A 27,828-nucleotide genomic window follows, 5' to 3' on the forward strand; every position below is an offset into this window, starting at 1 on the left:
GTCCAGGGTGTCCCCCGCCTACTGCCCAGAGCCAGCTGAGATAGGCTCCAGCATCCCCCGCGACCCTTGTGAGGAATAAGCGGTCAAGAAAATGGATGGATGGATGGATAATTGGAGGGGAATTAGCTCAAATGGTAGAGCGCTTGCTTAGCATGTGAGAGGTAGTGGAATCGATGCCCACATTCTCCTATTGGATTTTACCTGCTCGTAATGTTTGTTGTTGTTCTTTTTGGTGATTTTCTTTTGTGAGTTTAAGGGGAATTAGCTCAAATGGTAGAGCGCTTGCTTTGCATGCGAGAGGTAGTGGCATCGATGCCCACATTCTCCATTTGGATTATGCCTGATCGTAACGTTTGTTGTTGTTTTTGGTGATTTTCTTGTATGCTTTGCAGGGGAACTAGTTCAAACGGTAGAATGCTCGCTTAGCGTTCGTGGGATCGATGCCCACATTCTCCATTTGAATTTTACCTTCTCGTAATGTTTGTTGTTGTTGTTTTTGGTGATTTTCTTTTGTCAGTTAAAGGGGAATTAGGTCAAATGGTAGAGCGCTTTCTTTGCATCCGAGAGGTAGTGGCATCGATGCCCACATTCTCCACTTGGATTTTGCCTGCTCGTTAACTTTTGTTGTTGCTGTTTTTGGTGATTATCTTCTTTGAGTTGCAGTTGAATTAGCTCAAATGGTAGAGCGCTCGCTTTGCATGCAAGAGGTAGTGGGATTGATGCCCACATTCTCCAATTGTATTATGCCTGCTCGTTAACTTGTTGTTGATGTTTTTGGTGATTTTGTACTGTGAGATGAAGGGGAATTAGCTCAAATGGTAGAGCGCTCGCTTAGCATGCGAGAGGTAGTCGGATCGATGCCCTCATTCTCCATTTGGATTTTGCCTGCTCGTCAACTTTTGTTGTTGTTTTTGGTGATTATCTTCTTTGAGTTGCAGGGGTATTAGCTCAAATGGTAGAGTGCTTGCTTCGCATGCGAGAGGTGTTGGGATCAATACCCACATTCTCCATTTGGATTTTACCTCCTCGTAATGATTGTTGTTGTTCTTTTTGGTGATTTTCTTTTGTGAGTTTAAGGGGAATTAGCTCAAATGGTAGAGCGCTCGCTTTGCATGTGAGAGGTAGTGGGATCAATCCCCACATTCTCCAATTGGAGTTTGCCTGCCCGTTAACTTGTTGTTGTTTTTGGTGATTATCTTCTTTGAGTTGCAGGGGTATTAGCTCAAATGGTAGAGCGCTTGCTTCGCATGCGAGCGGTAGTGGGATCGTTCCCCACATTCTCCTATTGGATTTTACCTGCTCGTAATGTTTGTTGTTGTTCTTTTTGGTGATTTTCTTTTGTGAGTTTAAGGGGAATTAGCTCAAATGGTAGAGCGCTTGCTTTGCATGCGAGAGGTAGTGGCATCGATGCCCACATTCTCCATTTGGATTATGCCTGATCGTAACGTTTGTTGTTGTTTTTGGTGATTTTCTTGTATGCTTTGCAGGGGAACTAGTTCAAATGGTAGAATGCTCGCTTAGCGTTCGTGCGATCGATGCCCACATTCTCCACTTGGATTTTGCCTGCTCGTTAACATTTGTTGTTGTTGTTTTTGGTGATTATCTTCTTTGAGTTGCAGTTGAATTAGCTCAAATGGTAGAGTGTTTGCTTTGCATGCAAGAGGTAGTGGGATTGATGCCCACATTCTCCAATTGGATTGTGCTTGCTCGTTAACTTTTGTTGTTTTTGATGATTTTCTTGCATTAATTGGGGGGGAATTAGCTCAAATGGTAGAGCGCTCGCTTTGCATGCGAGAGGTAGTGGGATCAATGCCCACATTCTCCAATTGGAGTTTGCCTGCCCGTTAATTTGTTGTTGTTGTTGTTTTTGGTGATTTTCTTGTGTGAGTTAAAGGGGAATTAGCTCAAATGGTAGAGCGCTTGCTGAGCATGTGAGAGGTAGTGGGTTCGATACCCACATTCTCCATTTGGATTTTGCCTGGTCGTTAACTTTTATTGTTGTTGTTTTTGGTGATTTTCTTGTGTGATTTAGAGGGGAATTAGCTCAAATGGTAGAGTGCTCGCTTTGCATGTGAGAGGTAGTGGGATCAATGCCCACATTCTCCAATTGGATTATGCCTGCTCGTTAACTTGTTGTTGTTGTTTTTGGTGATTTTCTTGTGTGATTTAGAGGGGAATTAGCTCAAATGGTAGAGCGCTCGCTTTGCATGCGAGAGGTAGTGGGATCAATGCCCACATTCTCCAATTGGAGTTTGCCTGCCCGTTAATTTGTTGTTGTTGTTGTTTTTGGTGATTTTCTTGTGTGAGTTAAAGGGGAATTAGCTCAAATGGTAGAGCGCTTGCTGAGCATGTGAGAGGTAGTGGGTTCGATACCCACATTCTCCATTTGGATTTTGCCTGGTCGTTAACTTTTATTGTTGTTGTTTTTGGTGATTTTCTTGTGTGATTTAGAGGGGAATTAGCTCAAATGGTAGAGTGCTCGCTTTGCATGTGAGAGGTAGTGGGATCAATGCCCACATTCTCCAATTGGATTATGCCTGCTCGTTAACTTGTTGTTGTTGTTTTTGGTGATTTTCTTCTGTGAGCTGCAGGGGAATTAGCTTAAATGGTAGAGCGCTTGCATCGCATGCGAGAGGTAGTGGGATCAATGCCCACATTCTCCAATTGGACTTTGCCTGCCCGTTAACTTGTTGTTGTTGTTGTTTTTGGTGATTTTCTTTTGTGAGTTAAAGGGGAATTAGCTCAAATGGTGGAGCGCTTGCTTCGCATTCGAGAGGTAGTGGGATCGATGCCCACATTCTCCATTTGGATTTTACCTGCTCGTAATGTTTGTTGTTGTTGTTTTTGGTGATTTTCTTTTGTGAGTTAAAGGGGAATTAGCTCAAATGGTAGAGCGCTTGCTTCGCATGCGAGAGGTAGTGGGATCAATGCCCACATTCTCCATTTGGATTTTACCTTCTCGTAATGTTTGTTGTTGTTGTTTTTGGTGATTTTCTTTTGTCAGTTAAAGGGGAATTAGGTCAAATGGTAGAGCGCTTTCTTTGCATCCGAGAGGTAGTGGCATCGATGCCCACATTCTCCATTTGGATTATGCCTGATCGTAACGTTTGTTGTTGTTTTTGGTGATTTTCTTGTATGCTTTGCAGGGGAACTAGTTCAAATGGTAGAATGCTCGCTTCGCGTTCGTGGGATCGATGCCCACATTCTCCACTTGGATTTTGCCTGCTCGTTAACTTTTGTTGTTGCTGTTTTTGGTGATTATCTTCTTTGAGTTGCAGTTGAATTAGCTCAAATGGTAGAGCGCTCGCTTTGCATGCAAGAGGTAGTGGGATTGATGCCCACATTCTCCAATTGGATTGTGCTTGCTCGTTAACTTTTGTTGTTTTTGATGATTTTCTTGCATTAATTTGAGGGGAATTAGCTCAAATGGTAGAGCGCTCGCTTTGCATGCGAGAGGTAGTGGGTTCGATACCCACATTCTCCATTTGGATTTTGCCTGGTCGTTAACTTTTATTGTTGTTGTTTTTGGTGATTTTCTTGTGTGATTTAGAGGGGAATTAGCTCAAATGGTAGAGTGCTCGCTTTGCATGCGAGAGGTAGTGGGATCAATGCCCACATTCTCCAATTGTATTATGCCTGCTCGTTAACTTGTTGTTGTTGTTTTTGGTGATTTTGTACTGTGAGATGAAGGGGAATTAGCTCAAATGGTAGAGCGCTCGCTTAGCATGCGAGAGGTAGTGGGATCGATACCCACATTCTCCATTTGGATTTTGCCTGCTCGTCAACTTTTGTTGTTGTTGTTTTTGGTGATTATCTTCTTTGAGTTGCAGGGGTATTAGCTCAAATGGTAGAGCGCTTGCTTCGCATGGGAGTTGTAGTGGGATCGATCCCCACATACTCCTATTGGATTTTGCTTGCTCGTTAACTTTTGTTGTTTTTTGATGATTTTGTTGCTATAATTGCAGGGGAATTTGCTCAAATGGTAGAGCGCTTGCTTAGCATGCGAGAGGTCGTGGAATCGATGCCCACATTCTCCAATTGGATTTTACCTGCTCGTAATGTTTGTTGTTGTTCTTTTTGGTGATTTTCTTTTGTGAGTTTAAGGGTAATTAGCTCAAATGGTAGAGTGCTTGCTTCGCATGTGAGAGGTGTTGGGATCAATACCCACATTCTCCATTTGGATTTTACCTGCTCGTAATGTTTGTTGTTGTTGTTTTTGGTGACTTTCTTTTGTGAGTTAAAGGGGAATTAGCTCAAATGTTAGAGCGCTTGCTTTGCATGCGAGAGGTAGTGGCATCGATGCCCACATTCTCCATTTGGATTATGCCTGATCGTAACGTTTGTTGTTGTTTTTGGTGATTTTCTTGTATGCTTTGCAGGGGAAGTAGTTCAAATGGTAGAATGCTCGCTTAGCGTTCGTGGGATCAATGCCCACATTCTCCACTTGGATTTTGCCTGCTCGTTAACTTTTGTTGTTGTTGTTTTTGGTGATTATCTTCTTTGAGTTGCAGCGGAATTAGCTCAAATGGTAGAGCGCTCGCTTTGCATGCGAGAGGTTGTGGGATCAATGCCCACATTCTCCAATTGGAGTTTGCCTCCCCGTTAACGTTGTTGTTGTTGTTTTTGGTGATTTTCTTGTGTGAGTTAAAGGGGAATTAGCTCAAATGGTAGAGCGGTTGCTGAGCATGTGAGAGGTAGTGGGTTCGATGCCCACATTCTCCATTTGGATTTTACCTGCTCGTAATGTTTGTTGTGTTAATTTGTTGTTGTTGTTTTTGGTGATTTTCTTGTGTGAGTTAAAGGGGAATTAGCTCAAATGGTAGAGCGCTTGCTGAGCATGTGAGAGGTAGTGGGTTCGATACCCACATTCTCCATTTGGATTTTGCCTGGTCGTTAACTTTTATATGTTGTTGTTTTTGGTGATTTTCTTGTGTGATTTAGAGGGGAATTAGCTCAAATGGTAGAGTGCTCGCTTTGCATGCGAGAGGTTGTGGGATCAATGCCCACATTCTCCAATTGGATTATGCCTGCTCGTTAACTTGTTGTTGTTGTTTTTGGTGATTTTCTTCTGTGAGCTGCAGGGGAATTAGCTTAAATGGTAGAGCGCTTGCATCGCATGCGAGAGGTAGTGGGATCAATGCCCACATTCTCCAATTGGACTTTGCCTGCCCGTTAACTTGTTGTTGTTTTTGGTGATTTTCTTTTGTGAGTTAAAGGGGAATTAGCTCAAATGGTGGAGCGCTTGCTTCGCATTCGAGAGGTAGTGGGATCGATGCCCACATTCTCTATTTGGATTTTACCTGCTCGTAATGTTTGTTGTTGTTGTTTTTGGTGATTTTCTTTTGTGAGTTAAAGGGGAATTAGCTCAAATGGTGGAGCGCTTGCTTCGCATGCGAGAGGTAGTGGGATCAATACCCACATTCTCCATTTGGATTTTACCTTCTCGTAATGTTTGTTGTTGTTGTTTTTGGTGATTTTCTTTTGTCAGTTAAAGGGGAATTAGGTCAAATGGTAGAGCGCTTTCTTTGCATCCGAGAGGTAGTGGCATCGATGCCCACATTCTCCATTTGGATTATGCCTGAATGTAACGTTTGTTGTTGTTTTTGGTGATTTTCTTGTATGCTTTGCAGGGGAACTAGTTCAAATGGTAGAATGCTCGCTTCGCGTTCGTGGGATCGATGCCCACATTCTCCACTTGGATTTTGCCTGCTCGTTAACTTTTGTTGTTGCTGTTTTTGGTGATTATCTTCTTTGAGTTGCAGTTGAATTAGCTCAAATGGTAGAGCGCTCGCTTTGCATGCAAGAGGTAGTGGGATTGATGCCCAGATTCTCCAATTGGATTGTGCTTGCTCGTTAACTTTTGTTGTTTTTGATGATTTTCTTGCATTAATTGGAGGGGAATTAGCTCAAATGGTAGAGCGCTCGCTTTGCATGCGAGAGGTTGTGGGTTCGATACCCACATTCACCATTTGGATTTTGCCTGGTCGTTAACTTTTATTGTTGTTGTTTTTGGTGATTTTCTTGTGTGATTTAGAGGGGAATTAGCTCAAATGGTAGAGTGCTCGCTTTGCATGCGAGAGGTAGTGGGATCAATGCCCACATTCTCCAATTGTATTATGCCTGCTCGTTAACTTGTTGTTGTTGTTTTTGGTGATTTTGTACTGTGAGATAAAGGGGAATTAGCTCAAATGGTAGAGCGCTCGCTTAGCATGCGAGAGGTAGTGGGATCGATACCCACATTCTCCATTTGGATTTTGCCTGCTCGTCAACTTTTGTTGTTGTTGTTTTTGGTGATTATCTTCTTTGAGTTGCAGGGGTATTAGCTCAAATGGTAGAGCGCTTGCTTCCCATGCGAGTGGTGGTGGGATCGATCCCCACATTCTCCCATTGGATTTTGCTTGCTCGTTAACTTTTGTTGTTTTTAATGATTTTGTTGCAATAATTGGAGGGGAATTAGTTCAAATGGTAGAGCGCTTGCTTAGCATGCGAGAGGTCGTGGAATCGATGCCCACATTCTCCAATTGGATTTTACCTGCTCGTAATGTTTGTTGTTGTTCTTTTTGGTGATTTTCTTTTGTGAGTTTAAGGGTAATTAGCTCAAATGGTAGAGTGCTTGCTTCGCATGCGAGAGGTGTTGGGATCAATACCCACATTCTCCATTTGGATTTTACCTGCTCGTAATGTTTGTTGTTGTTGTTTTTGGTGACTTTCTTTTGTGAGTAAAAGGGGAATTAGCTCAAATGTTAGAGCGCTTGCTTTGCATGCGAGAGGTAGTGGCATCGATGCCCACATTCTCCATTTGGATTTTACCTGCTCGTAATGTTTGTTGTTGTTCTTTTTGGTGATTTACTTTTGTGAGTTTAAGGGTAATTAGCTCAAATGGTAGAGTGCTTGCTTCGCATGCGAGAGGTGTTGGGATCAATACCCACATTCTCCATTTGGATTTTACCTGCTCGTAATGTTTGTTGTTGTTGTTTTTGGTGACTTTCTTTTGTGAGTTAAAGGGGAATTAGCTCAAATGTTAGAGCGCTTCCTTTGCATGCGAGAGGTAGTGGCATCGATGCCCACATTCTCCATTTGGATTATGCCTGATCGTAACGTTTGTTGTTGTTTTTGGTGATTTTCTTGTATGCTTTGCAGGGGAAGTAGTTCAAATGGTAGAATGCTCGCTTAGCGTTCGTGGGATCGATGCCCACATTCTCCACTTGGATTTTGCCTGCTCGTTAACTTTTGTTGTTGTTGTTTTTGGTGATTATCTTCTTTGAGTTGCAGGGGAATTAGCTCAAATGGTAGAGCGCTTGCTTTGCATGCGAGAGGTAGTGGGATCAATGCCCACATTCTCCAATTGGATTATGCCTGCTCGTTAACTTGTTGTTGTTGTTTTTGGTGATTTTCTTCTGTGAGCTGCAGGGGAATTAGCTTAAATGGTAGAGCGCTTGCATCGCATGCGAGAGGTAGTGGGATCAATGCCCACATTCTCCAATTGGACTTTGCCTGCCAGTTAACTTGTTGTTGTTTTTGGTGATTTTCTTTTGTGAGTTAAAGGGGAATTAGCTCAAATGGTGGAGCGCTTGCTTCGCATGCGAGAGGTAGTGGGATCAATGCCCATATTCTCCATTTGGATTTTACCTTCTCGTAATGTTTGTTGTTGTTGTTTTTGGTGATTTTCTTTTGTCAGTTAAAGGGGAATTAGGTCAAATGGTAGAGCGCTTTCTTTGCATCCGAGAGGTAGTGGCATCGATGCCCACATTCTCCATTTGGATTATGCCTGATCGTAACGTTTGTTGTTGTTTTTGGTGATTTTCTTGTATGCTTTGCAGGGGAACTTGTTCAAATGGTAGAATGCTCGCTTCGCGTTCGTGGGATCGATGCCCACATTCTCCACTTGGATTTTGCCTGCTCGTTAACATTTGTTGTTGTTGTTTTTGGTGATTTTCTTCTGTGAGTTGAAGGGGAATTAGCTCAAGTGGTAGAGCGCTTGCTTTGCATGCGAGAGGTAGTGGGATCGATGCCCACATTCTCCAATAGGATTTTACCTGCCTGTTAACTTGTTGTTGTTGTTGTTTTTGGTGATTTTCTTGTGTGAGTTAAAGGGGAATTAGCTCAAATGGTAGAGCGCTTGCTGAGCGTGCGAGAGGTAGTGGGTTCGATACCCACATTCTCCATTTGGATTTTGCCTGGTCGTTAACTTTTATTGTTGTTGTTTTTGGTGATTTTCTTGTGTGATTTAGAGGGGAATTAGCTCAAATGGTAGAGCGCTCGCTTTGCATGCGAGAGGTAGTGGGATCAATGCCCACATTCTCCAATTGTATTATGCCTGCTCGTTAACTTGTTGTTGTTGTTTTTGGTGATTTTGTACCGTGAGATGAAGGGGAATTAGCTCAAATGGTAGAGCGCTCGCTTAGCATGTGAGAGGAAGTGGGATCGATGCCCACATTCTCCATTTGGATTTTGCCTGCTCGTCAACTTTTGTTGTTGTTGTTTTTGGTGATTATCTTCTTTGAGTTGCAGGGGTATTAGCTTACATGGTAGAGCGCTTGCTTCGCATGCGAGCGGTAGTGGGATCGATCCCCACATTCTCCCATTGGATTTTGCTTGCTCGTTACCTTTTGTTGTTTTTGATGATTTTGTTGCAATAATTGGAGGCGAATTAGCTCAAATGGTAGAGCGCTTGCTTAGCATGCGAGAGGTCGTGGAATCGATGCCCACTTTCTCCAATTGGCTTTTACCTGCTCGTAATGTTTGTTGTTGTTGTTTTTGGTGATTTTGTACTGTAAGATGAAGGGGAATTAGCTCAAATGGTAGAGCGCTCGCTTAGCATGCGGGAGGTAGTGGGATCGATGCCCACATTCTCCATTTGGATTTTGCCTGCTCGTCAACTTTTGTTGTTGTTTTTGGTGATTATCTTCTTTGAGCTGCAGGGGTATTAACTCAAATGGTAGAGCGCTTGCTTAGCATGCGAGAGGTCGTGGAATCGATGCCCACATTCTCCAATTGGATTTTACCTGCTCGTAATGTTTGTTTTTGTTGTTTTTGGTGATTTTCTTTTGTGAGTTAAAGGGGAATTAGCTCAAATGGTGGAGCGCTTGCTTCGCATTCGAGAGGTAGTGGGATCGATGCCCACATTCTCTATTTGGATTTTACCTGCTCGTAATGTTTGTTGTTGTTGTTTTTGGTGATTTTCTTTTGTCAGTTAAAGGGGAATTAGGTCAAATGGTAGAGCGCTTTCTTTGCATCCGAGAGGTAGTGGCATCGATTCCCACATTCTCCATTTGGATTATGCCTGATCGTAACGTTTGTTGTTGTTTTTGGTATTTTTCTTGTATGCTTTGCAGGGGAACTAGTTCAAATGGTAGAATGCTCGCTTCGCGTTCGTGGGATCGATGCCCACATTCTCCACTTGGATTTTGCCTGCTCGTTAACTTTTGTTGTTGCTGTTTTTGGTGATTATCTTCTTTGAGTTGCAGTTGAATTAGCTCAATTGGTAGAGCGCTCGCTTTGCATGCAAGAGGTAGTGGGATTGATGCCCACATTCTCCAATTGGATTGTGCTTGCTCGTTAACTTTTGTTGTTTTTGATGATTTTCTTGCATTAATTGGAGTGGAATTAGCTCAAATGGTAGAGCGCTCGCTTTGCATGCGAGAGGTAGTGGGTTCGATACCCAAATTCTCCATTTGGATTTTGCCTGGTCGTTAACTTTTATTGTTGTTGTTTTTGGTGATTTTCTTGTGTGATTTAGAGGGGAATTAGCTCAAATGGTAGAGCGCTCGCTTAGCATGCGAGAGGTAGTGGGATCGATACACACATTCTCCATTTGGATTTTGCCTGCTCGTCAACTTTTGTTGTTGTTGTTTTTGGTGATTATCTTCTTTGAGTTGCAGGGGTATTAGCTCAAATGGTAGAGCGCTTGCTTCGCATGCGAGTGGTAGTGGGATCGATCCCCACATTCTCCCATTGGATTTTGCTTGCTCGTTAACTTTTGTTGTTTTTGATGATTTTGTTGCAATAATTGGAGGGGAATTAGCTCAAATGGTAGAGCGCTTGCTTAGCATGCGAGAGGTCGTGGAATCGATGCCCACATTCTCCAATTGGATTTTACCTGCTCGTAATGTTTGTTGTTGTTCTTTTTGGTGATTTTCTTTTGTGAGTTTAAGGGTAATTAGCTCAAATGGTAGAGTGCTTGCTTCGCATGCGAGAGGTGTTGGGATCAATGCCCACATTCTCCATTTGGATTTTACCTGCTCGTAATGTTTGTTGTTGTTGTTTTTGGTGACTTTCTTTTGTGAGTTAAAGGGGAATTAGCTCAAATGGTAGAGCGCTTGCTTTGCATGCGAGAGGTAGTGGCATCGATGCCCAGATTCTCCATTTGGATTATGCCTGATCGTAACGTTTGTTGTTGTTTTTGGTGATTTTCTTGTATGCTTTGCAGGGGAAGTAGTTCAAATGGTAGAATGCTCGCTTTGCGTTCGTGGGATCGATGCCCACATTCTCCACTTGGATTTTGCCTGCTCGTTAACTTTTGTTGTTGTTGTTTTTGGTGATTATCTTCTTTGAGTTGCAGGGGAATTAGCTCAAATGGTAGAGCGCTCGCTTTGCATGCAAGAGGTAGTGGGATTGATGCCCACATTCTCCAAATGGATTGTACTTGCTCGTTAACTTTTGTTGTTTTTGATGATTTTCTTGCATTATTTTAAGGGGAATTAGCTCAAATGGTAGAGCACTTGCTTCGCATGTGAGAGGTAGTGGGATCGATGCCCATTTTCTCCAATTGGATTTTCCTTGCTCGTTAACTTTTGTTGTTTTTGATGATTTTCTTGCAGTAATTGAGGGGAATTAGCTCAAATGAAAGAGCGCTCGCTGAGCATGTGAGAGGTAGTGAGATTGATGCCCACATTCTCCATTTGGATTTTGCCTGCTCGTTAAATTTTGTTGTTGTTTTTGGTGATTTTCTTGTATGCTTTGCAGGGGAAGTAGTTCAAATTGTAGAATGCTCGCTTAGCGTTTGTGGGATCGATGCCCACATTCTCCATTTGGATTTTGCCTGCTCGTTAACTTTTGTTGTTGTTGATGATTTTCTTGCAGTAATTGAGGGGAATTAGCTCAAATGAAAGAGCGCTCGCTGAGCATGTGAGAGGTAGTGAGATTGATGCCCATTTTCTCCAATTGGATTTTCCTTGCTCGTTAACTTTTGTTGTTTTTGATGATTTTCTTGCAGTAATTGAGGGGAATTAGCTCAAATGAAAGAGCGCTCGCTGAGCATGTGAGAGGTAGTGAGATTGATGCCCACATTCTCCATTTGGATTTTGCCTGCTCGTTAAATTTTGTTGTTGTTTTTGGTGATTTTCTTGTATGCTTTGCAGGGGAAGTAGTTCAAATTGTAGAATGCTCGCTTAGCGTTTGTGGGATCGATGCCCACATTCTCCATTTGGATTTTGCCTGCTCGTTAACTTTTGTTGTTGTTGTTTTTGGTGATTATCTTCTTTGAGCTGCAGGGGAATTAACTCAAATGGTAGAGCGCTCGCTTTGCATGCGAGAGGTAGTGGGATTGATGCCCACATTCTCCATTTGGATTTTACCTGCTCGTAATGTTTGTTGTTGTTGTTTTTGGTGATTTTCTTTTGTGAGTTAAAGGGCAATTAGCTCAAATGGTAGAGTGGTTGCTTCGCATGCGAGAAGTAGTGGGATCGATACCCACGTTCTCCATTCGAATTTTGCCTGATCGTAACGTTTGTTGTTGTTTTTGGTGATTTTCTTGTATGCTTTGCAGGGGAGGGCGGCACGGTAGTCGAGTGGTTAGCACGTCCGCTTCCCAGTTCTGAGGTCTCCGGTTCGAGTCCAGGCTCGGACCTTCCTGGGTGGAGTTTGCATGTTCTCCCCGTGCCCGCGTGGGTCTTCTCCGGGTACTCCGGTCTCCTCCCACATTCCAAAGACATGCATGGCAGGTTAATTGGGCGCTCCGAATTGTCCTGAGGTGTGCGTGTGAGTGTGGATGGTTGTTCGTCTCTGTGTGCCCTGCGATTGGTTGGCAACCAGTCCAGGGTGTCCCCCGCCTACTGCCCAGAGCCAGCTGAGATAGGCGCCAGCAGCCCCCGCGACCCTTGTGAGGAATAAGCGGTCAAGAAAATGGATGGATGGATGGTAGAGCGCTTGCTGAGCGTGCGATAGGTAGTGGGTTCGATACCCACATTCTCCATTTGGATTTTGCCTGGTCGTTAACTTTTATTGTTGTTGTTTTTGGTGATTTTCTTGTGTGATTTAGAGGGGAATTAGCTCAAATGGTAGAGTGCTCGCTTTGCATGCGAGAGGTAGTCGGATCAATGCCCACATTCTCCAATTGTATTATGCCTGCTCGTTAACTTGTTGTTGTTGTTTTTGGTGATTTTGTACTGTGAGATAAAGGGGAATTAGCTCAAATGGTAGAGCGCTCGCTTAGCATGCGAGAGGTAGTGGGATCGATACACACATTCTCCATTTGGATTTTGCCTGCTCGTCAACTTTTGTTGTTGTTGTTTTTGGTGATTATCTTCTTTGAGTTGCAGGGGTATTAGCTCAAATGGTAGAGCGCTTGCTTCGCATGCGAGTGGTAGTGGGATCGATCCCCACATTCTCCCATTGGATTTTGCTTGCTCGTTAACTTTTGTTGTTTTTGATGATTTTGTTGCAATAATTGGAGGGGAATTAGCTCAAATGGTAGAGCGCTTGCTTAGCATGCGAGAGGTCGTGGAATCGATGCCCACATTCTCCAATTGGATTTTACCTGCTCGTAATGTTTGTTGTTGTTCTTTTTGGTGATTTTCTTTTGTGAGTTTAAGGGTAATTAGCTCAAATGGTAGAGTGCTTGCTTCGCATGCGAGAGGTGTTGGGATCAATGCCCACATTCTCCATTTGGATTTTACCTGCTCGTAATGTTTGTTGTTGTTGTTTTTGGTGACTTTCTTTTGTGAGTTAAAGGGGAATTAGCTCAAATGGTAGAGCGCTTGCTTTGCATGCGAGAGGTAGTGGCATCGATGCCCAGATTCTCCATTTGGATTATGCCTGATCGTAACGTTTGTTGTTGTTTTTGGTGATTTTCTTGTATGCTTTGCAGGGGAAGTAGTTCAAATGGTAGAATGCTCGCTTTGCGTTCGTGGGATCGATGCCCACATTCTCCACTTGGATTTTGCCTGCTCGTTAACTTTTGTTGTTGTTGTTTTTGGTGATTATCTTCTTTGAGTTGCAGGGGAATTAGCTCAAATGGTAGAGCGCTCGCTTTGCATGCAAGAGGTAGTGGGATTGATGCCCACATTCTCCAATTGGATTGTACTTGCTCGTTAACTTTTGTTGTTTTTGATGATTTTCTTGCATTATTTTAAGGGGAATTAGCTCAAATGGTAGAGCACTTGCTTCGCATGTGAGAGGTAGTGGGATCGATGCCCATTTTCTCCAATTGGATTTTCCTTGCTCGTTAACTTTTGTTGTTTTTGATGATTTTCTTGCAGTAATTGAGGGGAATTAGCTCAAATGAAAGAGCGCTCGCTGAGCATGTGAGAGGTAGTGAGATTGATGCCCACATTCTCCATTTGGATTTTGCCTGCTCGTTAAATTTTGTTGTTGTTTTTGGTTATTTTCTTGTATGCTTTGCAGGGGAAGTAGTTCAAATTGTAGAATGCTCGCTTAGCGTTTGTGGGATCGATGCCCACATTCTCCATTTGGATTTTGCCTGCTCGTTAACTTTTGTTGTTGTTGTTTTTGGTGATTATCTTCTTTGAGCTGCAGGGGAATTAACTCAAATGGTAGAGCGCTCGCTTTGCATGCGAGAGGTAGTGGGATTGATGCCCACATTCTCCATTTGGATTTTACCTGCTCGTAATGTTTGTTGTTGTTGTTTTTGGTGATTTTCTTTTGTGAGTTAAAGGGCAATTAGCTCAAATGGTAGAGTGGTTGCTTCGCATGCGAGAAGTAGTGGGATCGATACCCACGTTCTCCATTCGAATTTTGCCTGATCGTAACGTTTGTTGTTGTTTTTGGTGATTTTCTTGTATGCTTTGCAGGGGAGGGCGGCACGGTAGTCGAGTGGTTAGCACGTCCGCTTCCCAGTTCTGAGGTCTCCGGTTTGAGTCCAGGCTCGGACCTTCCTGGGTGGAGTTTGCATGTTCTCCCCGTGCCCGCGTGGGTCTTCTCCGGGTACTCCGGTCTCCTCCCACATTCCAAAGACATGCATGGCAGGTTAATTGGGCGCTCCGAATTGTCCTGAGGTGTGCGTGTGAGTGTGGATGGTTGTTCGTCTCTGTGTGCCCTGCGATTGGTTGGCAACCAGTCCAGGGTGTCCCCCGCCTACTGCCCAGAGCCAGCTGAGATAGGCGCCAGCAGCCCCCGCGACCCTTGTGAGGAATAAGCGGTCAAGAAAATGGATGGATGGATGGTAGAGCGCTTGCTGAGCGTGCGATAGGTAGTGGGTTCGATACCCACATTCTCCATTTGGATTTTGCCTGGTCGTTAACTTTTATTGTTGTTGTTTTTGGTGATTTTCTTGTGTGATTTAGAGGGGAATTAGCTCAAATGGTAGAGCGCTCGCTTTGCATGCGAGAGGTAGTGGGATCAATGCCCACATTCTCCAATTGTATTATGCCTGCTCGTTAACTTGTTGTTGTTGTTTTTGGTGATTTTGTACCATGAGATGAAGGGGCATTAGCTCAAATGGTAGAGCGCTCGCTTAGCATGCGAGAGGTAGTGGGATCGATGCCCACATTCTCCATTTGGATTTTGCCTGCTCGTCAACTTTTGTTGTTGTTTTTGGTGATTATCTTCTTTGAGCTGCAGGGGTATTAGCTCAAATGGTAGAGCGCTTGCTTCGCATGCGAGCGGTAGTGGGATCGATCCCCACATTCTCCCATTGTTTTGCTTGCTCGTTAACTTTTGTTGTTTTTGATGATTTTGTTGCAATAATTGGAGGGGAATTAGCTCAAATGGTAGAGCGCTCGCTTTGCATGCGAGAGGTAGTGGGATCAATGCCCACATTCTCCAATTGGAGTTTGCCTGCCCGTTAATTTGTTGTTGTTGTTGTTTTTGGTGATTTTCTTGTGTGAGTTAAAGGGGAATTAGCTCAAATGGTAGAGCGCTTGCTGAGCATGTGAGAGGTAGTGGGTTCGATACCCACATTCTCCATTTGGATTTTGCCTGGTCGTTAACTTTTATTGTTGTTGTTTTTGGTGATTTTCTTGTGTGATTTAGAGGGGAATTAGCTCAAATGGTAGAGTGCTCGCTTTGCATGCAAGAGGTAGTGGGATCAATGCCCACATTCTCCAATTGGATTATGCCTGCTCGTTAACTTGTTGTTGTTGTTTTTGGTGATTTTCTTCTGTGAGCTGCAGGGGAATTAGCTTAAATGGTAGAGCGCTTGCATCGCATGCGAGAGGTAGTGGGATCAATGCCCGCATTCTCCAATTGGACTTTGCCTGCCCGTTAACTTGTTGTTGTTGTTGTTTTTGGTGATTTTCTTTTGTGAGTTAAAGGGGAATTAGCTCAAATGGTGGAGCGCTTGCTTCGCATTCGAGAGGTAGTGGGATCGATGCCCACATTCTCCATTTGGATTTTACCTGGTCGTAATGTTTGTTGTTGTTGTTTTTGGTGATTTTCTTTTGTGAGTTAAAGGGGAATTAGCTCAAATGGTAGAGCGCTTGCTTCGCATGCGAGAGGTAGTGGGATCAATGCCCACATTCTCCATTTGGATTTTACCTTCTCGTAATGTTTGTTGTTGTTGTTTTTGGTGATTTTCTTTTGTCAGTTAAAGGGGAATTAGGTCAAATGGTAGAGCGCTTTCTTTGCATCCGAGAGGTAGTGGCATCGATGCCCACATTCTCCATTTGGATTATGCCTGATCGTAACGTTTGTTGTTGTTTTTGGTGATTTTCTTGTATGCTTTGCAGGGGAACTAGTTCAAATGGTAGAATGCTCGCTTCGCGTTCGTGGGATCGATGCCCACATTCTCCACTTGGATTTTGCCTGCTCGTTAACTTTTGTTGTTGCTGTTTTTGGTGATTATCTTCTTTGAGTTGCAGTTGAATTAGCTCAAATGGTAGAGCGCTCGCTTTGCATGCAAGAGGTAGTGGGATTGATGCCCACATTCTCCAATTGGATTGTGCTTGCTCGTTAACTTTTGTTGTTTTTGATGATTTTCTTGCATTAATTGGAGGGGAATTAGCTCAAATGGTAGAGCGCTCGCTTTGCATGCGAGAGGTAGTGGGTTCGATACCCACATTCTCCATTTGGATTTTGCCTGGTCGTTAACTTTTATTGTTGTTGTTTTTGGTGATTTTCTTGTGTGATTTAGAGGGGAATTAGCTCAAATGGTAGAGTGCTCGCTTTGCATGCGAGAGGTAGTGGGATCAATGCCCACTTTCTCCAATTGTATTATGCCTGCTCGTTAACTTGTTGTTGTTGTTTTTGGTGATTTTGTACTGCGAGATGAAGGGTAATTAGCGCAAATGGGAGACCGCTTGCTTAGCATGCGAGAGGTAGTGGGATCGATACCCACATTCTCCATTTGGATTTTGCCTGCTCGTCAACTTTTGTTGTTGTTGTTTTTGGTGATTATCTTCTTTGAGTTGCAGGGGTATTAGCTCAAATGGTAGAGCGCTTGCTTCGCATGCGAGTTGTAGTGGGATCGATCCCCACATTCTCCTATTGGATTTTGCTTGCTCGTTAACTTTTGTTGTTTTTTGATTATTTTGTTGCAATAATTGCAGGGGAATTTGCTCAAATGGTAGAGCGCTTGCTTAGCATGCGAGAGGTCGTGGAATCGATGCCCACATTCTCCAATTGGATTTTACCTGCTCGTAATGTTTGTTGTTGTTCTTTTTGGTGATTTTCTTTTGTGAGTTTAAGGGTAATTAGCTCAAATGGTAGAGTGCTTGCTTCGCATGTGAGAGGTGTTGGGATCAATACCCACATTCTCCATTTGGATTTTACCTGCTCGTAATGTTTGTTGTTGTTGTTTTTGGTGACTTTCTTTTGTGAGTTAAAGGGGAATTAGCTCAAATGTTAGAGCGCTTGCTTTGCATGCGAGAGGTAGTGGCATCGATGCCCACATTCTCCATTTGGATTATGCCTGATCGTAACGTTTGTTGTTGTTTTTGGTGATTTTCTTGTATGCTTTGCAGGGGAAGTAGTTCAAATGGTAGAATGCTCGCTTAGCGTTCGTGGGATCAATGCCCACATTCTCCACTTGGATTTTGCCTGCTCGTTAACTTTTGTTGTTGTTGTTTTTGGTGATTATCTTCTTTGAGTTGCAGCGGAATTAGCTCAAATGGTAGAGCGCTCGCTTTGCATGCGAGAGGTAGTGGGATCAATGCCCACATTCTCCATTTGGATTTTGCCTGGTCGTTAACTTTTATTGTTGTTGTTTTTGGTGATTTTCTTGTGTGATTTGGAGGGGAATTAGTTCAAATGGTAGAGCGCTCGCTTTGCATGCGAGAGGTAGTGGGATCAATGCCCACATTCTCCAATTGGATTATGCCTGCTCGTTAACTTGTTGTTGTTTTTGGTGATTTTCTTCTGTGAGCTGCAGGGGAATTAGCTTAAATGGTAGAGCGCTTGCATCGCATGCGAGAGGTAGTGGGATCAATGCCCACATTCTCCAATTGGACTTTGCCTGCCCGTTAACTTGTTGTTGTTGTTGGTTTTGGTGATTTTCTTTTGTGAGTTAAAGGGGAATTAGCTCAAATTGTGGAGCGCTTGCTTCGCATTCGAGAGGTAGTGGGATCGATGCCCACATTCTCTATTTGGATTTTACCTGCTCGTAATGTTTGTTGTTGTTGTTTTTGGTGATTTTCTTTTGTGAGTTAAAGGGGAATTAGCTCAAATGGTAGAGCGCTTGCTTCGCATGCGAGAGGTAGTGGGATCAATGCCCACATTCTCCATTTGGATTTTACCTTCTCGTAATGTTTGTTGTTGTTGTTTTTGGTGATTTTCTTTTGTCAGTTAAAGGGGAATTAGGTCAAATGGTAGAGCGCTTTCTTTGCATCCGAGAGGTAGTGGCATCGATGCCCACATTCTCCATTTGGATTATGCCTGATCGTAACGTTTGTTGTTGTTTTTGGTGATTTTCTTGTATGCTTTGCAGGGGAAGTAGTTCAAATTGTAGAATGCTCGCTTAGCGTTTGTGGGATCGATGCCCACATTCTCCATTTGGATTTTGCCTGCTCGTTAACTTTTGTTGTTGTTTTTGGTGATTATCTTCTTTGAGCTGCAGGGGAATTAACTCAAATGGTAGAGCGCTCGCTTTGCATGCGAGAGGTACTGGGATTGATGCCCACATTCTCCATTTGGATTTTACCTGCTCGTAATGTTTGTTGTTGTTGTTTTTGGTGATTTTCTTTTGTGACTTAAAGGGCGATTAGCTCGAATGGTAGCGTGGTTGCTTCGCATGCGAGAGGTACTGGGATCGATACCCACGTTCTCCATTTGAATTTTGCCTGCTCGTTAACTTTTGTTGTTGTTGTTTTTGGTGATTATCTTCTGTTAGCTGCAGGGGAATTAGCTCAAATGGTAGAGCGCAAACTTTGCATGCGAGAGGTAGTGGGAGCGATACCCACATTCCCCGATTAGGTTTTGCCTGCTTGTTAACTTGTTGTTGTTGTTGTTTTTGGTGATTTTCTTCTGTGAGTTGAAGGGGAATTAGCTCAAATGGTAGAGCGCTTGCTTTGCATGCGAGAGGTAGTGGGATCGATTCCCACATTGTCCAACTGCGTTTTGCCTGCTCGTTAACTTTTATTGTTTTTTGTGATTATCTTCTGAGTTGCAGGGGAATTAACTCAAATGGTACAACACTCGATTAGCATGCGAGAGGTAGTGTGATCGATGCCCACATTCTTCAATTGAATTTTGCCTGCTCGTGAACTTGTTGTTGTTGTTGTTTTTGGTGATTTTCTTATGGGAGTTGAAGGGGAATTAGCTCAAATGGTAGAGCGCTTGCTTTGCATGCGAGAGGTAGTGGGATCGATGCCCACATTCTCCAATTGGATTTTGCCTGCCCGTTAACTTGTTGTTGTTGTTTTTGGTGATTTTCTTCTATGAGTTGAAGGGGAATTAGCTCAAATGGTAGAGCGCTCGCTTTGCATGCGAGAGTTAGTGGGATCGATGCCCACATTCTCCAACTGCATTTTTCCTGCTCGTTAACTTTTATTGTTTTTTGTGATTATCTTCTGAGTTGCAGGGGAATTATCTCAAATGGTAGAGCGCTCGCTTTGCATGCGAGAGGTAGTGGGATCAATGCCCACATTCTCCAATTGGAGTTTGCCTCCCCGTTAACGTTGTTGTTGTTGTTTTTGGTGATTTTCTTGTGTGAGTTAAAGGGGAATTAGCTCAAATGGTAGAGCGGTTGCTGAGCATGTGAGAGGTAGTGGGTTCGATGCCCACATTCTCCATTTGGATTTTACCTGCTCGTAATGTTTGTTGCGTTAATTTGTTGTTGTTGTTGTTTTTGGTGATTTTCTTGTGTGAGTTAAAGGGGAATTAGCTCAAATGGTAGAGCGCTTGCTGAGCATGTGAGAGGTAGTGGGGTCGATACCCACATTCTCCATTTGGATTTTGCCTGGTCGTTAACTTTTATTGTTATTGTTTTTGGTGATTTTCTTGTGTGATTTAGAGGGGAATTAGCTCAAATGGTAGAGTGCTCGCTTTGCATGCGAGAGGTAGTGGGATCAATGCCCACATTCTCCAATTGCATTATGCCTGCTCGTTAACTTGTTGTTGTTGTTTTTGGAGATTTTCTTCTGTGAGCTGCAGGGGAATTAGCTTAAATGGTAGAGCGCTTGCATCGCATGCGAGAGGTAGTGGGATCAATGCCCACATTCTCCAATTGGACTTTGCCTGCCCGTTAACTTGTTGTTGTTGTTGTTTTTGGTGATTTTCTTTTGTGAGTTAAAGGGGAATTAGCTCAAATGGTGGAGCACTTGCTTCGCATTCGAGAGGTAGTGGGATCGATGCCCACATTCTCCATTTGGATTTTACCTGCTCGTAATGTTTGTTGTTGTTGTTTTTGGTGATTTTCTTTTGTGAGTTAAAGGGGAATTAGCTCAAATGGTAGAGCGCTTGCTTCGCATGCGAGAGGTAGTGGGATCAATGCCCACATTCTCCATTTGGATTTTACCTTCTCGTAATGTTTGTTGTTGTTGTTTTTGGTGATTTTCTTTTGTCAGTTAAAGGGGAATTAGGTCAAATGGTAGAGCGCTTTCTTTGCATCCGAGAGGTAGTGGCATCGATGCCCACATTCTCCATTTGGATTATGCCTGATCGTAACGTTTGTTGTTGTTTTTGGTGATTTTCTTGTATGCTTTGCAGGGGAACTAGTTCAAATGGTAGAATGCTCGCTTCGCGTTCGTGGGATCGATGCCCACATTCTCCACTTGGATTTTGCCTGCTCGTTAACTTTTGTTGTTGTTGTTTTTGGTGATTATCTTCTTTGAGTTGCAGGGGTATTAGCTCAAATGGTAGAGCGCTTGCTTCGTATGCGAGTGGTAGTGGGATCGATCCCCACATTCTCCCATTGGATTTTGCTTGCTCGTTAACTTTTGTTGTTTTTGATGATTTTGTTGCAATAATTGGAGGGGAATTAGCTCAAATGGTAGAGCGCTTGCTTAGCATGCGAGAGGTCGTGGAATCGATGCCCACATTCTCCAGTTGGATTTTACCTGCTCGTAATGTTTGTTTTTGTTTTTTTTGGTGATTTTCTTTTGTGAGTTAAAGGGTAATTAGCTCAAATGGTAGAGTGCTTGCTTCGCATGCGAGAGGTGTTGGGATCAATACCCACATTCTCCATTTGGATTTTACCTGCTCGTAATGTTTGTTGTTTTATTGTTGTTGTTTTTGGTGATTTTCTTGTGTGATTTAGAGGGGAATTAGTTCAAATGGTAGAGCGCTCGCTTTGCATGCGAGAGGTAGTGGGATCAATGCCCACATTCTCCAATTGGATTATGCCTGCTCGTTAACTTGTTGTTGTTGTTTTTGGTGATTTTCTTTTGTGAGTTAAAGGGGAATTAGCTCAAATGGTGGAGCGCTTGCTTCGCATGCGAGAGGTAGTGGGATCAATGCCCACATTCTCCATTTGGATTTTACCTGCTCGTAATGTTTGTTGTTGTTGTTTTTGGTGATTTTCTTTTGTGAGTTAAAGGGGAATTAGCTCAAATGGTAGAGCGCTTGCTTCGCATGCGAGAGGTAGTGGGATCAATGCCCACATTCTCCATTTGGATTTTACCTTCTCGTAATGTTTGTTGTTGTTGTTTTTGGTGATTTTCTTTTGTCAGTTAAAGGGGAATTAGGTCAAATGGTAGAGCGCTTTCTTTGCATCCGAGAGGTAGTGGCATCGATGCCCACATTCTCCATTTGGATTATGCCTGATCGTAACGTTTGTCGTTGTTTTTGGTGATTTTCTTGTATGCTTTGCAGGGGAAGTAGCTCAAATGGTAGAATGCTCGCTTAGCGTTCGTGGGATCGATGCCCACATTCTCCACTTGGATTTTGCCTGCTCGTTAACTTTTGTTGTTGTTGTTTTTGGTGATTATCTTCTTTGAGTTGCAGTGGAATTAGCTCAAATGGTAGAGCGCTTGCTTTGCATGCGAGAGGTAGTGGGATCAATGCCCACATTCTCCAATTGGATTATGCCTGCTCGTTAACTTGTTGTTGTTGTTTTTGGTGATTTTCTTCTGTGAGCTGCAGGGGAATTAGCTTAAAAGGTAGAGCGCTTGCATCGCATGCGAGAGGTAGTGGGATCAATGCCCACATTCTCCAATTGGACTTTGCCTGCCCGTTAACTTGTTGTTGTTTTTGGTGATTTTCTTTTGTGAGTTAAAGGGGAATTAGCTCAAATGGTGGAGCGCTTGCTTCGCATTCGAGAGGTAGTGGGATCGATGCCCACATTCTCTATTTGGATTTTACCTGCTCGTAATGTTTGTTGTTGTTGTTTTTGGTGATTTTCTTTTGTGAGTTAAAGGGGAATTAGCTCAAATGGTGGAGCGCTTGCTTCGCATGCGAGAGGTAGTGGGATCAATGCCCACATTCTCCATTTGGATTTTACCTTCTCGTAATGTTTGTTGTTGTTGTTTTTGGTGATTTTCTTTTGTCAGTTAAAGGGGAATTAGGTCAAATGGTAGAGCGCTTTCTTTGCATCCGAGAGGTAGTGGCATCGATGCCCACATTCTCCATTTGGATTATGCCTGATCGTAACGTTTGTTGTTGTTTTTGGTGATTTTCTTGTATGCTTTGCAGGGGAACTTGTTCAAATGGTAGAATGCTCGCTTCGCGTTCGTGGGATCGATGCCCACATTCTCCACTTGGATTTTGCCTGCTCGTTAACATTTGTTGTTGTTGTTTTTGGTGATTTTCTTCTGTGAGTTGAAGGGGAATTAGCTCAAGTGGTAGAGCGCTTGCTTTGCATGCGAGAGGTAGTGGGATCGATGCCCACATTCTCCAATAGGTTTTTACCTGCCTGTTAACTTGTTGTTGTTGTTGTTTTTGGTGATTTTCTTGTGTGAGTTAAAGGGGAATTAGCTCAAATGGTAGAGCGCTTGCTGAGCGTGCGAGAGGTAGTGGGTTCGATACCCACATTCTCCATTTGGATTTTGCCTGGTCGTTAACTTTTATTGTTGTTGTTTTTGGTGATTTTCTTGTGTGATTTAGAGGGGAATTAGCTCAAATGGTAGAGCGCTCGCTTTGCATGCGAGAGGTAGTGGGATCAATGCCCACATTCTCCAATTGTATTATGCCTGCTCGTTAACTTGTTGTTGTTGTTTTTGGTGATTTTGTACCGTGAGATGAAGGGGAATTAGCTCAAATGGTAGAGCGCTCGCTTAGCATGCGAGAGGTAGTGGGATCGATGCCCACATTCTCCATTTGGATTTTGCCTGCTCGTCAACTTTTGTTGTTGTTGTTTTTGGTGATTATCTTCTTTGAGTTGCAGGGGTATTAGCTTACATGGTAGAGCGCTTGCTTCGCATGAGAGAGGTAGTGGGATCGATCCCCACATTCTCCCATTGGATTTTGCTTGCTCGTTAACTTTTGTTGTTTTTGATGATTTTGTTGCAATAATTGGAGGCGAATTAGCTCAAATGGTAGAGCGCTTGCTTAGCATGCGAGAGGTCGTGGAATCGATGCCCACTTTCTCCAATTGGATTTTACCTGCTCGTAATGTTTGTTGTTGTTGTTTTTGGTGATTTTGTACTGTAAGATGAAGGGGAATTAGCTCAAATGGTAGAGCGCTCGCTTAGCATGCGGGAGGTAGTGGGATCGATGCCCACATTCTCCATTTGGATTTTGCCTGCTCGTCAACTTTTGTTGTTGTTTTTGGTGATTATCTTCTTTGAGCTGCAGGGGTATTAGCTCAAATGGTAGAGCGCTTGCTTAGCATGCGAGAGGTCGTGGAATCGATGCCCACATTCTCCAATTGGATTTTACCTGCTCGTAATGTTTGTTTTTGTTGTTTTTGGTGATTTTCTTTTGTGAGTTAAAGGGGAATTAGCTCAAATGGTGGAGCGCTTGCTTCGCATTCGAGAGGTAGTGGGATCGATGCCCACATTCTCTATTTGGATTTTACCTGCTCGTAATGTTTGTTGTTGTTGTTTTTGGTTATTTTCTTTTGTGAGTTAAAGGGGAATTAGCTCAAATGGTGGAGCGCTTGCTTCGCATGCGAGAGGTAGTGGGATCAATGCCCACATTCTCCATTTGGATTTTACCTTCTCGTAATGTTTGTTGTTGTTGTTTTTGGTGATTTTCTTTTGTCAGTTAAAGGGGAATTAGGTCAAATGGTAGAGCGCTTTCTTTGCATCCGAGAGGTAGTGGCATCGATGCCCACATTCTCCATTTGGATTATGCCTGATCGTAACGTTTGTTGTTGTTTTTGGTGATTTTCTTGTATGCTTTGCAGGGGAACTAGTTCAAATGGTAGAATGCTCGCTTCGCGTTCGTGGGATCGATGCCCACATTCTCCACTTGGATTTTGCCTGCTCGTTAACTTTTGTTGTTGCTGTTTTTGGTGATTATCTTCTTTGAGTTGCAGTTGAATTAGCTCAAATGGTAGAGCGCTCGCTTTGCATGCAAGAGGTAGTGGGATTGATGCCCACATTCTCCAATTGGATTGTGCTTGCTCGTTAACTTTTGTTGTTTTTGATGATTTTCTTGCATTAATTGGAGGGGAATTAGCTCAAATGGTAGAGCGCTCGCTTTGCATGCGAGAGGTAGTGGGTTCGATACCCACATTCTCCATTTGGATTTTGCCTGGTCGTTAACTTTTATTGTTGTTGTTTTTGGTGATTTTCTTGTGTGATTTAGAGGGGAATTAGCTCAAATGGTAGAGTGCTCGCTTTGCATGCGAGAGGTAGTGGGATCAATGCCCACATTCTCCAATTGTATTATGCCTGCTCGTTAACTTGTTGTTGTTGTTTTTGGTGATTTTGTACTGTGAGATAAAGGGGAATTAGCTCAAATGGTAGAGCGCTCGCTTAGCATGCGAGAGGTAGTGGGATCGATACCCACATTCTCCATTTGGATTTTGCCTGCTCGTCAACTTTTGTTGTTGTTGTTTTTGGTGATTATCTTCTTTGAGTTGCAGGGGTATTAGCTCAAATGGTAGAGCGCTTGCTTCGCATGCGAGTGGTAGTGGGATCGATCCCCACATTCTCCCATTGGATTTTGCTTGCTCGTTAACTTTTGTTGTTTTTGATGATTTTGTTGCAATAATTGGAGGGGAATTAGCTCAAATGGTAGAGCGCTTGCTTAGTATGCGAGAGGTCGTGGAATCGATGCCCACATTCTCCAATTGGATTTTACCTGCTCGTAATGTTTGTTGTTGTTCTTTTTGGTGATTTTCTTTTGTGAGTTTAAGGGTAATTAGCTCAAATGGTAGAGTGCTTGCTTCGCATGCGAGAGGTGTTGGGATCAATACCCACATTCTCCATTTGGATTTTACCTGCTCGTAATGTTTGTTGTTGTTTTTGGTGACTTTCTTTTGTGAGTTAAAGGGGAATTAGCTCAAATGTTAGAGCGCTTGCTTTGCATGCGAGAGGTCGTGGCATCGATGCCCACATTCTCCATTTGGATTATGCCTGATCGTAACGTTTGTTGTTGTTTTTGGTGATTTTCTTGTATGCTTTGCAGGGGAAGTAGTTCAAATGGTAGAATGCTCGCTTAGCGGTCGTGGGATCGATGCCCACATTCTCCACTTGGATTTTGCCTGCTCGTTAACTTTTGTTGTTGTTGTTTTTGGTGATTATCTTCTTTGAGTTGCAGGGGAATTAGCTCAAATGGTAGAGCGCTTGCTTTGCATGCGAGAGGTAGCGGGATCAATGCCCACATTCTCCAATTGGATTATGCCTGCTCGTTAACTTGTTGTTGTTGTTTTTGGTGATTTTCTTCCGTGAGCTGCAGGGGAATTAGCTTAAATGGTAGAGCGCTTGCATCGCATGCGAGAGGTAGTGGGATCAATGCCCACATTCTCCATTTGGACTTTGCCTGCCCGTTAACTTGTTGTTGTTTTTGGTGATTTTCTTTTGTGAGTTAAAGGGGAATTCGCTCAAATGGTGGAGCGCTTGCTTCGCATTCGAGAGGTAGTGGGATCGATGCCCACATTCTCTATTTGGATTTTACCTGCTCGTAATGTTTGTTGTTGTTGTTTTTGGTGATTTTCTTTTGTGAGTTAAAGGGGAATTAGCTCAAATGGTGGAGCGCTTGCTTCGCATGCGAGAGGTAGTGGGATCAATGCCCACATTCTCCATTTGGATTTTACCTTCTCGTAATGTTTGTTGTTGTTGTTTTTGGTGATTTTCTTTTGTCAGTTAAAGGGGAATTAGGTCAAATGGTAGAGCGCTTTCTTTGCATCCGAGAGGTAGTGGCATCGATGCCCACATTCTCCATTTGGATTATGCCTGATCGTAACGTTTGTTGTTGTTTTTGGTGATTTTCTTGTATGCTTTGCAGGGGAACTTGTTCAAATGGTAGAATGCTCGCTTCGCGTTCGTGGGATCGATGCCCACATTCTCCACTTGGATTTTGCCTGCTCGTTAACTTTTGTTGTTGCTGTTTTTGGTGATTATCTTCTTTGAGTTGCAGTTGAATTAGCTCAAATGGTAGCGCGCTCGCTTTGCATGCAAGAGGTAGTGGGATTGATGCCCACATTCTCCAATTGTATTATGCCTGCTCGTTAACTTGTTGTTGTTGTTTTGGGTGATTTTGTACTGTGAGATGAAGGGGAATTAGCTCAAATGGTAGAGCGCTCGCTTAGCATGCGAGAGGTAGTCGGATCGATGCCCTCATTCTCCATTTGGATTTTGCCTGCTCGTCAACTTTTGTTGTTGTTTTTGGTGATTATCTTCTTTGAGTTGCAGGGGTATTAGCTCAAATGGTAGAGCGCTTGCTTCGCATGCGAGCGGTAGTGGGATCGATCCCCACATTCTCACATTGGATTTTGCTTGCTCGTTAACTTTTGTTGTTTTTGATGATTTTGTTTCAATAATTGGAGGGGATTTAGCTCAAATGGTAGAGTGCTTGCTTCGCATGCGAGAGGTGTTGGGATCAATACCCACATTCTCCATTTGGATTTTACCTGCTCGTAATGTTTGTTGTTGTTGTTTTTGGTGACTTTCTTTTGTGAGTTAAAGGGGAATTAGCTCAAATGGTAGAGCGCTTGCTTTGCATGCGAGAGGTAGTGGCATCGATGCCCACATTCTCCATTTGGATTATGCCTGATCGTAACGTTTGTTGTTGTTTTTGGTGATTTTCTTGTATGCTTTGCAGGGGAAGTAGTTCAAATGGTAGAATGCTCGCTTTGCGTTCGTGGGATCGATACCCACATTCTCCATTTGGATTTTGCCTGCTCGTCAACTTTTGTTGTTGTTGTTTTTGGTGATTATCTTCTTTGAGTTGCAGGGGTATTAGCTCAAATGGTAGAGCGCTTGCTTCACATGCGAGTGGTAGTGGGATCGATCCCCACATTCTCCCATTGGATTTTGCTTGCTCGTTAACTTTTGTTGTTTTTGATGATTTTGTTGCAATAATTGGAGGGGAATTAGCTCAAATGGTAGAGCGCTTGCTTAGTATGCGAGAGGTCGTGGAATCGATGCCCACATTCTCCAATTGGATTTTACCTGCTCGTAATGTTTGTTGTTGTTCTTTTTGGTGATTTTCTTTTGTGAGTTTAAGGGTAATTAGCTCAAATGGTAGAGTGCTTGCTTCGCATGCGAGAGGTCTTGGGATCAATACCCACATTCTCCATTTGGATTTTACCTGCTCGTAATGTTTGTTGTTGTTTTTGGTGACTTTCTTTTGTGAGTTAAAGGGGAATTAGCTCAAATGTTAGAGCGCTTGCTTTGCATGCGAGAGGTAGTGGCATCGATGCCCACATTCTCCATTTGGATTATGCCTGATCGTAACGTTTGTTGTTGTTTTTGGTGATTTTCTTGTATGCTTTGCAGGGGAAGTAGTTCAAATGGTAGAATGCTCGCTTAGCGGTCGTGGGATCGATGCCCACATTCTCCACTTGGATTTTGCCTGCTCGTTAACTTTTGTTGTTGTTGTTTTTGGTGATTATCTTCTTTGAGTTGCAGGGGAATTAGCTCAAATGGTAGAGCGCTTGCTTTGCATGCGAGAGGTAGTGGGATCAATGCCCACATTCTCCAATTGGATTATGCCTGCTCGTTAACTTGTTGTTGTTGTTTTTGGTGATTTTCTTCTGTGAGCTGCAGGGGAATTAGCTTAAATGGTAGAGCGCTTGCATCGCATGCGAGAGGTAGTGGGATCAATGCCCACATTCTCCATTTGGACTTTGCCTGCCCGTTAACTTGTTGTTGTTTTTGGTGATTTTCT

The 27,828-nt window shown here is 43.2% G+C and overlaps 16 non-coding genes across 16 annotated transcripts; all 16 read left to right on the top strand.

Moving 5' to 3' along the window:
* Positions 1 to 1,076: 1,076 nt before the first annotated feature.
* On the top strand, positions 1,077 to 1,149 carry trnaa-ugc (transfer RNA alanine (anticodon UGC)). Its single transcript has one exon. It is a non-coding gene; the product is annotated as a tRNA-Ala (tRNA).
* Positions 1,150 to 1,752: 603 nt separating this feature from the next.
* trnaa-ugc (transfer RNA alanine (anticodon UGC)) lies at positions 1,753 to 1,825 on the top strand. The gene has a single exon. It is a non-coding gene; the product is annotated as a tRNA-Ala (tRNA).
* Positions 1,826 to 2,171: 346 nt separating this feature from the next.
* Positions 2,172 to 2,244, top strand: trnaa-ugc (transfer RNA alanine (anticodon UGC)). The gene has a single exon. It is a non-coding gene; the product is annotated as a tRNA-Ala (tRNA).
* A 1,167-nt stretch (positions 2,245 to 3,411) lies between these two features.
* Positions 3,412 to 3,484, top strand: trnaa-ugc (transfer RNA alanine (anticodon UGC)). The gene has a single exon. It is a non-coding gene; the product is annotated as a tRNA-Ala (tRNA).
* A 205-nt stretch (positions 3,485 to 3,689) lies between these two features.
* Positions 3,690 to 3,762, top strand: trnaa-agc (transfer RNA alanine (anticodon AGC)). Its single transcript has one exon. It is a non-coding gene; the product is annotated as a tRNA-Ala (tRNA).
* A 1,180-nt stretch (positions 3,763 to 4,942) lies between these two features.
* Positions 4,943 to 5,015, top strand: trnaa-ugc (transfer RNA alanine (anticodon UGC)). Its single transcript has one exon. It is a non-coding gene; the product is annotated as a tRNA-Ala (tRNA).
* Positions 5,016 to 5,895: 880 nt separating this feature from the next.
* On the top strand, positions 5,896 to 5,968 carry trnaa-ugc (transfer RNA alanine (anticodon UGC)). The gene has a single exon. It is a non-coding gene; the product is annotated as a tRNA-Ala (tRNA).
* A 205-nt stretch (positions 5,969 to 6,173) lies between these two features.
* trnaa-agc (transfer RNA alanine (anticodon AGC)) lies at positions 6,174 to 6,246 on the top strand. The gene has a single exon. It is a non-coding gene; the product is annotated as a tRNA-Ala (tRNA).
* Positions 6,247 to 8,232: 1,986 nt separating this feature from the next.
* On the top strand, positions 8,233 to 8,305 carry trnaa-ugc (transfer RNA alanine (anticodon UGC)). The gene has a single exon. It is a non-coding gene; the product is annotated as a tRNA-Ala (tRNA).
* A 6,218-nt stretch (positions 8,306 to 14,523) lies between these two features.
* trnaa-ugc (transfer RNA alanine (anticodon UGC)) lies at positions 14,524 to 14,596 on the top strand. The gene has a single exon. It is a non-coding gene; the product is annotated as a tRNA-Ala (tRNA).
* A 334-nt stretch (positions 14,597 to 14,930) lies between these two features.
* On the top strand, positions 14,931 to 15,003 carry trnaa-ugc (transfer RNA alanine (anticodon UGC)). Its single transcript has one exon. It is a non-coding gene; the product is annotated as a tRNA-Ala (tRNA).
* Positions 15,004 to 16,170: 1,167 nt separating this feature from the next.
* trnaa-ugc (transfer RNA alanine (anticodon UGC)) lies at positions 16,171 to 16,243 on the top strand. The gene has a single exon. It is a non-coding gene; the product is annotated as a tRNA-Ala (tRNA).
* Positions 16,244 to 22,654: 6,411 nt separating this feature from the next.
* trnaa-ugc (transfer RNA alanine (anticodon UGC)) lies at positions 22,655 to 22,727 on the top strand. Its single transcript has one exon. It is a non-coding gene; the product is annotated as a tRNA-Ala (tRNA).
* Positions 22,728 to 22,792: 65 nt separating this feature from the next.
* On the top strand, positions 22,793 to 22,865 carry trnaa-agc (transfer RNA alanine (anticodon AGC)). Its single transcript has one exon. It is a non-coding gene; the product is annotated as a tRNA-Ala (tRNA).
* A 1,296-nt stretch (positions 22,866 to 24,161) lies between these two features.
* On the top strand, positions 24,162 to 24,234 carry trnaa-ugc (transfer RNA alanine (anticodon UGC)). Its single transcript has one exon. It is a non-coding gene; the product is annotated as a tRNA-Ala (tRNA).
* Positions 24,235 to 24,439: 205 nt separating this feature from the next.
* trnaa-agc (transfer RNA alanine (anticodon AGC)) lies at positions 24,440 to 24,512 on the top strand. The gene has a single exon. It is a non-coding gene; the product is annotated as a tRNA-Ala (tRNA).
* The last annotated feature ends 3,316 nt before the right edge of the window (positions 24,513 to 27,828 follow it).

The sequence above is a fragment of the Festucalex cinctus genome, chromosome 7, assembly GCF_051991245.1.
Source record: "Festucalex cinctus isolate MCC-2025b chromosome 7, RoL_Fcin_1.0, whole genome shotgun sequence".
Lineage (NCBI taxonomy): Eukaryota > Metazoa > Chordata > Actinopteri > Syngnathiformes > Syngnathidae > Festucalex > Festucalex cinctus.